Source organism: Clupea harengus, chromosome 6 (genome assembly GCF_900700415.2).
Source record: "Clupea harengus chromosome 6, Ch_v2.0.2, whole genome shotgun sequence".
NCBI classification, from domain to species: Eukaryota; Metazoa; Chordata; class Actinopteri; order Clupeiformes; family Clupeidae; genus Clupea; species Clupea harengus.
In genome coordinates this window covers 22,266,343-22,280,501 of record NC_045157.1, presented here as the reverse complement: position 1 = coordinate 22,280,501, position 14,159 = coordinate 22,266,343, and the positions used below count along the sequence as shown (strand labels likewise).

The window sequence follows — 14,159 nt, the reverse complement described above, 5'->3', positions numbered from 1 at the left end:
TCAGATCTAAGTCTTTCCCATCTCTGGTGTTATCAGGGACATATGTGCAACATTGGTCAGTACCAAGCATGACACAAATGCCTCCATTCATGGCAGTGAGAATTTCAAGCACAGCTGTGTTTTGCCGCATTAACCTGGAGTTGGCGTGTAGTTCTTCTGATCTTTTGTAGTCCGTCTCTGGTCAGGTTTTGGAACTTCATCTCAGCGTAGTAAAGGAAGTTAATCCAATCTGTGTGTGCTCCGATGACGCACCAGGGGCAGAGGGTAGATGCCAGGCCATTGGCTGCTGGGTTCAAGGCTTTGTAGTGGTCTGGAATGCCTCAGGGAATGCCCAGGCCATCGAACCAGATCCCGCTGTCATCCCTGCTTCTCTCTTTCGTACGGAATGCATTGGAACGTTCCTCAGGTACTGGTGAGTAGGGATGGGAATCGAGAACCGGTTCCTGTTAAGAACCGGTTCCTAGTGGACCGATTCCTTGGAATCGTTAGGCAAACTCCTTTTCGATTCCGCTATCGATATTAAAAAAAATATATTATAAAAAAATATATACAATATATATAATTATATTTTTTTTTTTCCCGATTCCACTAAAGATACTTAAGTATTAATTATTTTTTTCTTTTTTTTTTAAATTCCGGTATCATGTAAGTGCGGTTTAGGTATGTCACGTGCGCGCAGCTTTGTTTTGTTTTAGACTGCAGCCAACATGGCGTCAAGGCAGAGGTGTGGTTATATTTCACGCAAAAAGATGACCACAGGGCCACTTGCAATGCTTGCAAAACGTCTCTTTCGTCAAAGGGGGAAAAACTACCATTACGCCGAAACATTTGTCCATACTGCATGCAATAACTTTGCAGGGATGTCACGTTTTTGAGCGCTACGGAGTGACGATAGCGTTAATGAATCTCAACCAAGCAGCAGCGCGGCTGACGTTAGCGCTTCATCTGTTAATATCGAAGGTAAACTCTAACAGTCTATTGTGTTAGTGCCATTGGTTTCATTGTGTAAACCAGCTTTCACTATTTGTTTATGTCAGTTGTATTGTTAGTTCAAGGAGAATACACTTTAAAAAAAACAGCACTGTAATTGGCAAGTTCAAATATTATTTAGCACAGCGGTACTCAAACTCTGGTATATCAAGGACCCTAAACTGCTACAAATTAGACCAGGGAGGGATCCCTATTTGATGAGATTATTTTCCAGGCTCCCCATCTAATTTTTGAGTTTAGATGTTTTATTAAAAAATTGTATGAAACCCATTACCAAATCAGTCATACATTACTTATGGTTGGAATTATAGTCAAAACAAATACTTTTTTTCTTCGTTGGGACCCCCTAGCACCCCATCAAGGAAAATGATCCCTAGCTATGGGTCTCTGGACCCTACTTTGAGAGTTTGTTGACCTATTCTTAGGTTTGTTTTTGGTTATTTAAAACATGTAAATGTATACATACATACTGTATATGCGGTGCATCATCTATTCAGAGAATATTATATAAAAGAAAATTAATGTAAACAAACCCGTTTGTACTCTTTTTTTTTCCTTGCCCAAAAAGATTAGATAACAGAATCGATAAGGAATCGAATCGATAAGCAAGAATCGTTATGGAATCGGAATCGTTAAAATCTTATCAATTCTCATCCCTACTGGTGAGTCTTGGACCTGGGGGTAATCTGAAAAGGTTGTACCAACATTGTTCTAGCACAAGTCCCAGACCAACCCACAGGCAGTGTAGCTCTTAATTCACCATCCCCACATATCAGCTATGGCTATATCCTGTACTTCAAGAAGTCTGCCATTCAAACACATCCCCGTTATTCTACATTCAGTGGAAGTATTTAACTGTATTTCTCTCCCATTATCAATCACATGTGTAATGGTTTTACATTGTGTCCAGTGTCCTAGGTGTGCATCATTCTTTTCCCCAGGTTTTAAATAGCATTCAAACAGAGCATCTTTTCTAATAATGTGTGGAGGTGGTGCAGCATTGTCTGGCATGTAGGGCCAGTTAAAACGTGTCATGCTGTGTAGCTGTATCATTAAACGCCCTATTTCCCATCATCAGCAAACATTCTGCAGAACACATTGGCTGTTGTATGTAGTTACATTGGGCAGGAAGATGTGAACATTATTTTCTACGACACGAGCACTTGTTAGCTAAGAGTAAGTTGATATGTTTCTTTCAGGCTTAAGTCTCTCTAAATTCTTTGTCGCAGTGATCTATGTCATAAGGTACAGGGGTCGCCAGGAGTGGTTTGGTCGGCACCCTGGTCCCTGCACAGACTAAACAGTCACCTTGTGGTACTTGCGTTCTGACGGTCTGATTTACCCATTTCCACCACGGATGATCTTTAGCCAGATCCCATTGTGGATATTCGTCCAGGGCCGGTGTTTGCTGTCTCATCCATAAGTATGTTAATAGACCAACAATGTAAAATCGTACAGTCGTTGCTAAGAGTCCCCCACATCCTTTGGCCCACTTTCGTAACCTCCCATGACCTTGCAGAGGAAGAGACCTCTTACTCCACAATTTCCACTAGGTTCTAATCCCCCAGGACAGTACTGTATCTTCTGCCAGCGGTTGAGACGAATAGAATCTAAACATCTAAACCCCTTTGTAAGCTGGTCTTCTGTCACAGTGGGCACACCCTGGAAACAGCAAAGAAAGATGATCTTTATTTCTCTGCCTCAGCCGTGTGCAGGCTTACTCGTTTGCAGTGAGCCAGATGTATCCACGTCTCTCAGCTATTTTGACTGCGGTAGATGTTGACAGTAGCACTTGGTAAGGTCTGTCCCACTTGGGCAAGTGGCAGTGTTTTCTTTACAGGCTGTTGATTAGGACCCAATCTCCTGACCCAACCTTGGTTGCAGCCTCACAGTGTTCCTGTGTAGGGGAGAGAAGTCTGAGAGCATTTAGTTTCGACATCATCTTTGCCATATATTCTGGAAGTGTGTATTCAATCTCTTCGTCTGTTATAGCAAATGGTTTAAGAGTTTGGGCAGTGTAGATTCTTCCATACATCATTTCAAACAGTGATAACATCATGCATGCTTAATTTCACTAATATTTCTCTTGGATTCTCAAATTGCTTTTATTGGCTTGGTTCATTCTTTTCTACCAGTCCTGCTGACTGGGGGTTGTATGAACAATGACTGTCTATGGCTAGACGATATTTCTTTCTTTCGTTTTGATTCAACTCAATAAAATCTATAACTGAATGTTTAAACATCTTTCAAACAGGGGCGGCTTGTCCATAAGGGCGATTGGGGCGACGCACTGCCTAGGGAAAAAAAAACCTCCTGATGTATAAACGCAATATCCTTGTAAGTCGCGTAAATGACGACATTTAAATGTAATAATTTTCTGTCGGATTCTACCACTAGACCGTCTGATCTGCCTCTGTATGTCATTGTCGAATCAGGTAACAGTCATTCAGTCAGCCTAAAGTCGTGCTTCAAATGGCCCCACCCCTTCTGGGGCGATTTGGGGTGAAATGAAAATCACCCCAGACCTCTCCCATTGACTCCCATGTTAAATCCATTTTTTTCACAAAACAGAGCTCTCAATGCATTCTCTATGGCTTCGGGGAGGGCTTGCCCCTCCATGTCGTGTCATAAGTAATGGACGTAAAAGCCTATAAGAACGTCATACAGCTCGACAGAGGCATTCTGTCTGTCAAGATGGCTCCTGTTCAGTGCAATAACTCGATTCGCTCTTTGACAGAAACTCCTTTTTAGTCGGCGTACTAATGAAGATACATTGACAACAAAACAATTAGGACTTCCTAGACCAAATGTATCCATTCAACAGGTTTCTACAAAGGGAGGGAAATCCTACATCCAAGAATTGGAACGAAAGAAAATCGCGATCGTGAAGTGGCTAACGCGGTCTGTATTTTAAATACCACTGTCACTTTTCATAGGTTTCACAGTGTGTTTCACAGTTCGCTTCTGGCACTAACACTGAATAATTTTTTATGTGATGACTTATTTTGCTTTTGTAAGCCAATAATTTCAAGATCAGTCAATAAATATTGTTGGTTTTGACTTATGTTACCCCTTCTTTATGTCGTTACTGGACATATCATGTGTGTAACATGTCCTATGTTACATCATACAACTTTTGAGACACGTGGATAATGAAAAAGTGGGATAATTTAATGTGGAGCCACATCATGTTTGCTTATGAAGGCTCCTGGATGCAACTTTCTTCCATAGCTTTCCACCTGTAACTTGCTACTCTAGCTATGTAGCAAGAGGGGACATATTACTGTTGTGTGCTGCCAATAGTGGACAAAAAGGTATTGCTGTATGAGTTAATCAGCTAACTTAATGTACCTACTGAATGGGTCGCCTTAATCATTATCAAAAAAAAATTGCCCACCCTGAGAATTTCTTCTGGAGCCGCCACTGCTTTCAAACAAAATCATTTAATAAGAAGTAAAAAATATAAAATCAATAATGAATGATTAACCTTCTTTCTCATAAAATAAAAACAAGAAGTAAAAATATGTGCTTACTATCACCACTTATTGAAGCATGTTTTCACCTTGGCTCAATATTACAGCATATCTTTTAGTATTGTGAGATCTAATTCTTCAATTGTGTACGTGTCAGATGGTTGTTGTAGTTTGGCCTGGGGTACGTTCGTCGTAGGATTGAAGCTAAGTTAATCAATTGGCCTTTTAGCCCGTTAAGATTAGCGAGCTGATTGAGAACAGCAAATATCGGTTCGTTAACGGCTGATCCGCATCCTAATCATGTGGTTAATTTCAACCAGGCTGAAGTTATCATGGCATTTGCGCGTGCACGTCCTACTTCAAAAGGCAGGAAAGGTCGATCACCAAAACCATGATTTTCTAACGGTATAATGGTTCTAAACTCAAAGAAAAGGGCTCTTTTTTTCTCCGCTGGCGAGTAGGAGATGAACATGAACGCTTATGAAGAATACAAGACCATAATCATGGCAAAATTCAACACCACCACCGCTGTGAGAGCAAGGTGTGTTGGGATGTTTATAGGTTGATATCTATGTATGAATCCCTGATGGCAAGTGTCAACTGGTACAGAGGTTTCCTAGCCTGACGATGTCATACTCATAATTCTAGTCAGAATATGAGTCTGATACCGCTCCGTTGGACTGTGATTATGGGGTGTGTTTCAACCGAACCAGGAAAAAAAATGCCTCTTCGCTCAATTGGATATATCTAGAATATCAGAACTATCAGAGCAACGTAGTATGACCATAACGTAGACCATGGGGCCAGCTGATACATTAAACTTTTACCGGATCCCGTAGGAAGGACGGCAAAAACATCTTTTCGATCGACAAATGCCTTGATCGCGTTTCTCTGTTCCTCTTTCAAAATGAATGTGCTGTCAATGTCTTCTAAAACCGACTCGAATTTCCACATTTTAGCTCTCCAACGGCAGCCATGTTTGTTGAAAACAAATTCACCCCAAAAGCTCTTTGGTGACGTGGTTGATTATGTTAGGGTTGATCATCTGTCCATCATCGTATAAAGCCCGCCCTGACAATTTGATTGGTCTATCTATCTCCTCACAGATTTTTGTGAGGAGATAATTTCTCCCCAACGGAGCGACACCAGACCGAACTTCCCGACCAAAATTTGTGGGCGTGGCTAAGTTCGTCTGGCATCCAGGCTAGAGGTTTCCTCTACCGGTTTGAATCTGCATGGTTGCTAGTTCAAATCCCCTCACCTCCTTCCTCGATGTAGTTTTACATTTCCTTGGAAGTCGCTTTGAATAAAAGCGTCTGTTAAATGACTAAATGTATTAATAACAAACGCAATAAATTTAAGCAGTGAAAATAAATTGTCTGTATTTCTCTCTATTCTTATCATGAGTATAATGATATGCTAAGGTGTACTAATAACACTCATATAATTATGAGTGCTTTGTTCTCCGCATCACCGACACTACAAAAATGTACCACTCGCAAAAAAGCGCAAGACAGTCAATGTTCGACTGTGGTGTTTGCAATAAATGACTCGAGAAGGTCTTGTAAATGAATGACTCCTTGTCGGCTGAATCGGTAGCGCTCATACAAGAATAATGGATCTTGGCGATCACAAAGAACTCTCTCCCTCCGCTAATCTAACTCTAATATCAGTCCTTGGTCAATGGGATCCCTCCTTTTTCCGGGGGTGTGGCAAGCTTATCCAGCTACACTTAAGTTAGCCTGCCCTGGAGCAGGTTAGTGCTAATCGATATGTAACTATGGTGATTTATCAAAAGTTGCTTCCACAAACCAAAAAGAGGGGCGTTTTTTATCTTAGCCTGAAAATTAGCTCGCTAAACCGCTTAGCGAGCTACGATGAATACCCCCTGGTTAGTGGCTTTGTCTGCTTTGTGGTTTCCCAATGAAACCGGGTCTTTGCATGTGTGTGTGCGCAATCAGTACAATTAGTTCCGCTGCCTGTGCGGAATAGTGTGGAAGTAGTGGCTATGGGCCTCATTTACTAACATTGCGACCGCAGCTTAATCTGCGCCTTTGCCAAACCGCAAATAACGCACGGTATTTTGCATCCTATTTATCAAACAAGAACATCATCGCGTCGGGGGGCACTGTGGCGCAAGCAGTAGCCCCGACCCCATTCGGGCTTGACGCCCATGGAGGACACGGGTTCGAATCCGGCCCAATGTCATTTCTCCTGTCCACTCCCACCTCTTCTCCCTCTCATTTCCTGTCCCACTCTTCACTACACTATCGATTAAAGGCACAAAAGCCCAAAAATAAATCTTAAAAAAAAAAGAACATCGTTGCGTCATCTGCACCTAACACCGCCCATTAGTGTTATTTAGCGCTCCGCTAAAATAGGGAAGAAAGAGCCTACGTGTTCCACCATGGATGATGAGCTAAAATTAAAATTAGAGCTTTTGGTTCACGAGGTTACAGCAAACTAACCCAGGTAAATATAGAAACTCGTAAATATTTCTCCGTTTAGCCCTTCCGTCCACATTAAAAGTTGTGATCACTTTGAATTCAAGACTGTCTTTTATTGGTGAGCTGATTTTGGGAAATTCAACTTTTCAGGGAACATTGAGTTTCTGGGTTGCTATGGTTACCCCTCAGGGTGCCTGTGCAGCTTCATATTAATGAGCTTATGTTCACAAGTTCATATTCACACATATTAACATGAGTTAATCACACACAGGCAACTGCAAACTGTTAATATGGTTCCCTAAGCTAGAGATAGCTAGGATAGTTAATAGCCAGGTTAACTGCTCCATAGCATCCCGTTAAATATGGGGCGCCGTTTCTAAAATGTTGCACGTTCGAAAATCCTGCTCAGTTTTGGTACATTTAGCATTATCAAATGGAAAAAAAGCATGACAATATTCGTCACTTTTTCAAGCATTTAGAGATAAATTCATGTAAATTCATGCGATAACTTTTCCAAGGATTATTTTTGGCAGTAACACAAAGTTGTTAAATAATATAAATCTTTCATCTAAATGTTAATGTTAAATGTAAATGTTAAATATAAGTGTTAAATGTAAATGTTAAATGTAAATACAAATATCAAATGCTAAATGTTAAATGTAAATGTTAAATGTTAAATGTAAATGTTCAGTCTACATGTCAGACTTGACGACAGGACATTACAATATTTACGGTAATTCATAGCTTTCAGTCACACTACAAGGGATACCTTGCGGGCAAAAGCGAAGATGTCGACCAACAGTGGACATCGTCGAGCAGTGCAGCCTACTCAATTACGATCGCCATCAAACCCAGATCATACCACAATAGCCAGACAGAGATATCTAGAAAAAAAATTACATTTTGGGAACCTGTGATCCCTTTACTGCACCCGCTGATTTGTATTTCTATAACGTCGTAGAAGTCCCTGCCTGAGCTCCAGTTTGGAGATATTTACATCTATCTAAAAGAAAATCCGTCCCCTACACACCTCAAAAACTGAAAGCCTACCAAAAGCACAGATAATAATTTAATTTTCAGAAGGGGATGGGTTCATAACGATGTCGTCTGGAAGGTGAAAACTAATAAACATCTTCATTATCAGAGCAAAGATGATTGCCATTTAATAGCTAGCTACCAGCTAGCGAGCTACATGCTGTTAGCTAGCAGCCTTTAGCCTACCCAACACTGTTCTTTATCATTTGACACAATTTCCTGGTTAACACAAGTACAACCACCTGGTCTGGCGAATGACAACTGAAATAATCTTCCCAAGTATTTTCTACTGGCATTGTAGTATTACCAGTTGGATGACAAAATACAGTAGCCTAGCCTACTTGCTTAGGTACTTGTCGCAATCTCAGAGCAGAAACCGTGTAATCCAATTTTAATCGTGTTGATGCTTTGTTTCTTGATCTATTCCCGTTTTAGGTAATTATTCTGATAAATGAGGCGACCAAAACAGGGTTACTGCTTTTATTGCAAGCTCCAAAAATAAGGCTACTTTACTGCCCGCCTGAGAAAAGTTGACCCAGAAGACGTCTACAATCAGCTGGAAACAGCCGGGCTTGTCTCCTCGCCGATTTGAACAGCCAACCGAGCAACAACGGTCTGGCATTTTACTACCTATGTCAGACAATTTTAAAGCGGATATATTAAATAATCTTGAATGAAAGATGTCAGTTCCTGTATACATTTCTTGCCCGCAAGCTGGTAATTCTGACGTGATGTGAAAACTATGAAAGCCAATTACCGTAAACATTGTAAGGTTCAGTCTTCAAATCTGACATATACACTGAACATTTAACACTTATATATAACATTGAACATTTATATTTAACATTTACATTTAGATGAAACATTTATATTATTCAACAACTTTGTGTTACTGCCAAACATTATCCTTACATGAATATCTCTCTAAATGTTTGAAAAAGTGACATTTGAATACTGTTGTGCTTTTTTCCCCCCATATGATAATGTTGCGCCCAGCACTCACGCTCAGATCACAGATCCTCCAGGTCACAGACAACACACAGAAAGGAGTGGGTTCATAAAGGTTTATTAAACAAGACAGGACTGTGGCACAGAACAGCTGTACTAGGAACCCCACTAGGTGCTAGCATAAACCCCCCTTTGGCCAGCTATGTCTTAACACAGAGAGCCCCCACACACAACCATATTCACCCACAGCAAGGTACCTGCTAAAGATATTATAAATACACAGTATTAACTAAACACCCACAGCAAAGTCACAGCAAGAGGAAAGTTGTCTTAAGCCAGACAATAGCCAATCATGGTGGTCTCTGCACACCCCACCTAGTAGTCCCTTGCCTTCCCCAACAGCCTGAGGTAATAGAAAGTTACAAGTTGGCACTGGCCGGTCTGTCCCTACCGACCAGTATTAAAATCCATGAACAAGGCTGTTCATACAGTCAGCACCGCGATAACTCAAGTAAGGCGAGGCGTGTAGTCACTACCGGCCAGTATGGCAGGGCCTCGCCTTTTCCCGTTCGAGCACGGGGACTGGTCTGCGCTCCGTCTGTCTCTGGGGAACACTCCTCAGTAGTACTGGTGACGTGTAGCTCCGCCCACCTCTAGGAAGTTCCAGACTGCAGGAAACACAATTCAAAAAACACGAATGCTTAGGCATACTCACACGCCATTAAGCAGGCGGAACTAGTGGCACATAACAAATGGAGTGGAATAACGAACTTCCCTTTCCAGGCAATTGTAGAGCGTTTTAAACGGTCGCCTCGGAACCAGCCAATACACCGCGTCCGGAGTAGTAAGCAGTGTCCCCTCGAGCCGTCTTCAGCTGTAAACAAGGGAGCTGTACACAATATGCCAGCATGTGAAGCTACATATCCCCAAGTACCCCACACACAAAGGTAGAAACAAATACATCCCTTTCGCGAATACTTAGCGTTCGTTGTGTTACATCCGTTGAACTTTGATTGCCAATGTCAGTTATATAGGTCTCCCGTGTCAATATCCACCGTCAGTTCTTCCTCTCGTCACCGTTTGGATTACCCTCTTTATACAGGGAAGGGACCTATCCCCATGAACTACTCCACCTCCAGTCCATCACGCTAATTACCATGCAATTGGCAATTAGGTGAGCAGTAAGCGTTTGCAGCCCAGTGTTCACCTCATAAAGGCCCCGTCACACCATGACGTTCTGGTCAACGTTCTATGATGTTAGAGGGAAACGTTGGTTAATCGTCCATGGTCGCTGGAATTGCGCCAGAAGAGCTTTGTGTAAAAGCTGGTGAACGCTGTAATCGTCGGTGATCGGAGGAGAACGCTGGTCCAAAAAAAAAAGTTTTGAACATGCACAAAAGTTCTCATGGAGATCAGCGTTCTTCAACGTTTCATTAAAACGCTGGAGAACTTTCGTGGAACGTTTTATTAACTTTGGCACGCGTTGGCTATCATAGTCAGTCGTTGGGTAGGGTAGACTGAGTACAGTTGATGCACCCGAAATAACTTATGTGCGCAGCAATCCTGAGACGTGATTTTTAGTTTGGACATGTCTACTAACGTCCTCTTTGATCCAGGGAAATTTGAGCACCTAACCCATCTCGTAGGAAGATATCGGCGAAAGTTTTTTCACCAAGGGAAGATCTTGATTTTATCATGTCCCTTCTACAATTAATATGTTATTAACCATACGTGATCAACAAACGCAACTTACATCATTGCAAATGTTATTCTGTGCACTATAAATCTACATATTCCATGCTATCATGTCATGCAAGGTCATTGCATAATCTAGCGAAAAGCGGAGTGGAGGGTATATATGCTTGCTTGAGCCCAGCATGAAGTAGATGTACTGAACTTGAACATAGCTGAGCACTGTTATAGCTGGTGCTGTTCCATGGCAGATGGATATGATATGAAGACTCTTGTGACATGGACAATGTGTGTGGATGTGTTGATGTTTTCTAATAATAAACATTGAGAAACACAAATTCAGTGTCAAATTTAAATAATTTATTTTAATAACATAAAACCCCAGGAATAACGCCCGTTTTTTCGTAAATCACAGTAATAATAACAGTAAATCTTCGTCCGAAGACATTGCTAGTGAAAGAGGCTTGTATTCTTTCTACTTTCAGCAGGATTTATCATCTTCTTACTTGCAGCAGCGCTAGTAGCAGAAGCCCCCCTCACACCTTTCGTGGTCTTGGCGGCATGATGTTCACTGTTCAGATCAACTGAATCCACTATGATTTTCCAGCGTTTTATACCCGTTTGACCATAAAACCCACACGCCAGCAAAACGCTTTTCTGTCATTATTCACACGTAAATTATACTCTTAAAGGGGACATATTATGAAAATTCCACTTTTTTAGTGCTTCTACACGTTAATTTGGGTATCTGGCATGTCTACCGACCCAAAAACTCTGGAAAAAAACAACTCCCGCGATTTGTTATGGTTCTTGTACGTCAGAAACGTCATGCTGAGTGACTGCCAATGAGCTTCCTTAACAGTCTCCTGTCACAATGATATGGCGTCTCTCTTACATAAAATTAAGAGTGTTGGGTAAGCTACTTGGAAAATGTAGTGAGCTAAGCTACCAGTAAATGTAGCAAGCTAAGATACACAAACACAACAAAAGTAGCTCGCTACATGAGAAGCTACAGGTTGAATCGACATCACATGGTGTCAGTCAACATGCCAAGATACTTGTTTTATTTTCAAAAATCATGCCAGGTAAATTCTTCTGTGGTTAATATCAGGATAACATCTACCGGTACCTGCTATGTTAGTGAAATTCATAACAAAAGATAGTCGGGAATGCATCACATTTGTTTACAACTTAATAAAGTTGAATAACTTTAAAATGGGAATATCTACAAGATGCACACCTCTATTCTGTTTCCCTAGGTTTGCATCACATGACCTGCTCATCCGTCCAGTCAGTCGGATCATCACATCATGAGGCTCAGTGAGGATTTGGATACCCCAGGAGCAGATCCAGGAATATTTTCAGATGAGCTATGTGCCCTGATGTTGCAGACTTCACGGAACTTGGTTGAGGTGATGCAGGACCACCAAAGCTGGTGCCACTCTGCACATGAACTCTGTTCTTTTGTAGCTTCTTCAATTTTGTGGGCTGTCTCCAGAGGTGTTTTTAAGGGATGCATGTGATGGTGTTGTTGTAGTGTGTAGATGAAAGAACAGGTAGAGGCCCAAACCTGTAATCACAGAGTGGCAGCTGTGGGGGTGATGGGGCATCTGAGTGTGGGCAGGTTTCTGGGCACGGCCTTGGTTGGCATTTGGTAAGACAGCACGCTGCCCTCTTTAACAGGCTGAACACAGAGTCTACCAGCGGCACGTCACGGGAGATGGCCATAGTTGTGATCATGGGCACCAGATAAGCAGGGAGGTCCTGGTAGATAACCCCAACATTGAGACAAGAGGGTTCAGGCAGAGGTGATTGTGACTCCTCTATACAGGTTACTCCTGTGATTTAAATAATAATAAAACTCTTATAAAACCAGAGAGACTTATTGTTTGTTTTTTATTTATTTATGTTAATTGCGATTGTACATTTTGTGTAAACATGCTTTGGCAACGTTGTGTTGTATGCAGTCATGCCAATAAAGCCATTTTAATTTAATTGAAATGTATAATGACGTGGTGATCTTAACTGTGATAAATGATAGGCTTAGATGATACACAAAACAAGACCATGCAACATTGTAAGAAGTCATGTGCATTTATTAGAAATCACAAAGAAATGAGGACATTGTTTGACAGATGTTTGACAGATGAATAAAGACAAGAATAATGACACTGGATGTCACTTCCACCAGCTCCAGAGGTGATCCTTGAGCTGGTTCACTGCCCCTATGGCAACTATGTTTGCCTGCGAGTTTAACCAACTTTGACACTGGTTTTGACAAAATGGGCAAAAACTTGAGGTGGCAACAACTGGCTTATTGTTAAAATACAACAATCATCCCAACTTTAGAAATTCATGTCAGCCCCAAATTGAATTGCAAAGATGAACAGACCCACCACCTAGTAAGCACAAACACGTCAATACTACTGGTGGCCAAAGGACATCATGGACTTATTTGTGTCCACATGTGCCTTTGTTGTCTTTGTGTGCCCTCACCTGTTCCCCATTGTGATTTGTGTTCTCACCTGTTCCCCATTGTGTGCTCTCACCTGTCTTGCGTTTTTTGTGATGGTCACTTCTCTCTATTAGCCAGGGTATAAATACCTGGCTAATCTCTGTGGCCCTCATCGGGTCGTTAGTGTTTTCCTCGCTATGCCTAGCGCGAGTTCAAGGTTCGTTCACGGTGCAGTTCTCGTACTGCTTTTTGTCGCGTTGCTCTCAAGCATCGCTTCTCGCTGCTAGGGCGTAGTTCCTCTGATAGCTACACTTTTAGTAGCTTCTTTTGTAAAAAAGGCCACCAGTTGCACCCAGCTGTGCACCCCCGCTGTGCCGGCCACTCACGGGACCTGGGGTCCATGAAGGGTCATCCTATCATTTGATCCCAGAGTTCCGTGGGGCTCGTGCACAGTGGAATTTCACTGACCATTTGGCCACTTCAACAGTTTCAAGACAGTTTCAAGGCCCCCGTCATCTCTCCACTATATAAGGCCGACCCTCCTCTGGCCAAGTTGGGGGTCAAGTCAAGCGGAGTTTGGAGAAGTCCTCTTCAAGGAGCACATCGGACAATTCAATTCATTCAAAGACATTCGCGATCATTTGCTGTGCGTCGTTCAAGAATGTAAGTGTTGTTATATGTATCATTTAGCTCTGTAGTCCGTTCAGTTCATTGTAAATAGTATCTGTTATTTACAGTCATCATTATCATCTGTAGCATCCACATTTCACCCCGAGGCAGTTCAACCATTTACTTTTGTTACGGAGATATGGAATATTCGCCGTTACGCGGCACGGTGTGAAAGGAACATATCCGTAGTTAATCATAGCCGTAATATTCATAGTGTATATACTGTTTCATTCTTGTTTGTATATATCATCTTTATTGTATTTAATTGTATATATTTGTCATTTGTATTGTTAATAGAAACCACGGATTCATGTCTATCATTTCACGGTTCAAACACGGATTCTATCAGTCAGTTCACTGTCATTCACGGATTCAAGTGTGGATATGAGTCCTTTACACGGATAATCATATTCACAGTCCATTATCAATCAATTCAAGGCTTGAGTGTGT

General features: G+C 41.7%; 1 protein-coding gene across 1 annotated transcript in view; it reads right to left on the bottom strand.

Annotated features, from left to right (window-relative positions):
* The window catches only part of LOC105903002 (protein arginine N-methyltransferase 3), a 55,172-nt gene that overhangs the window by 40,670 nt on the left and 343 nt on the right, over nucleotides 1-14,159 (bottom strand). The gene's annotated exons all lie outside the window — the stretch shown is intronic.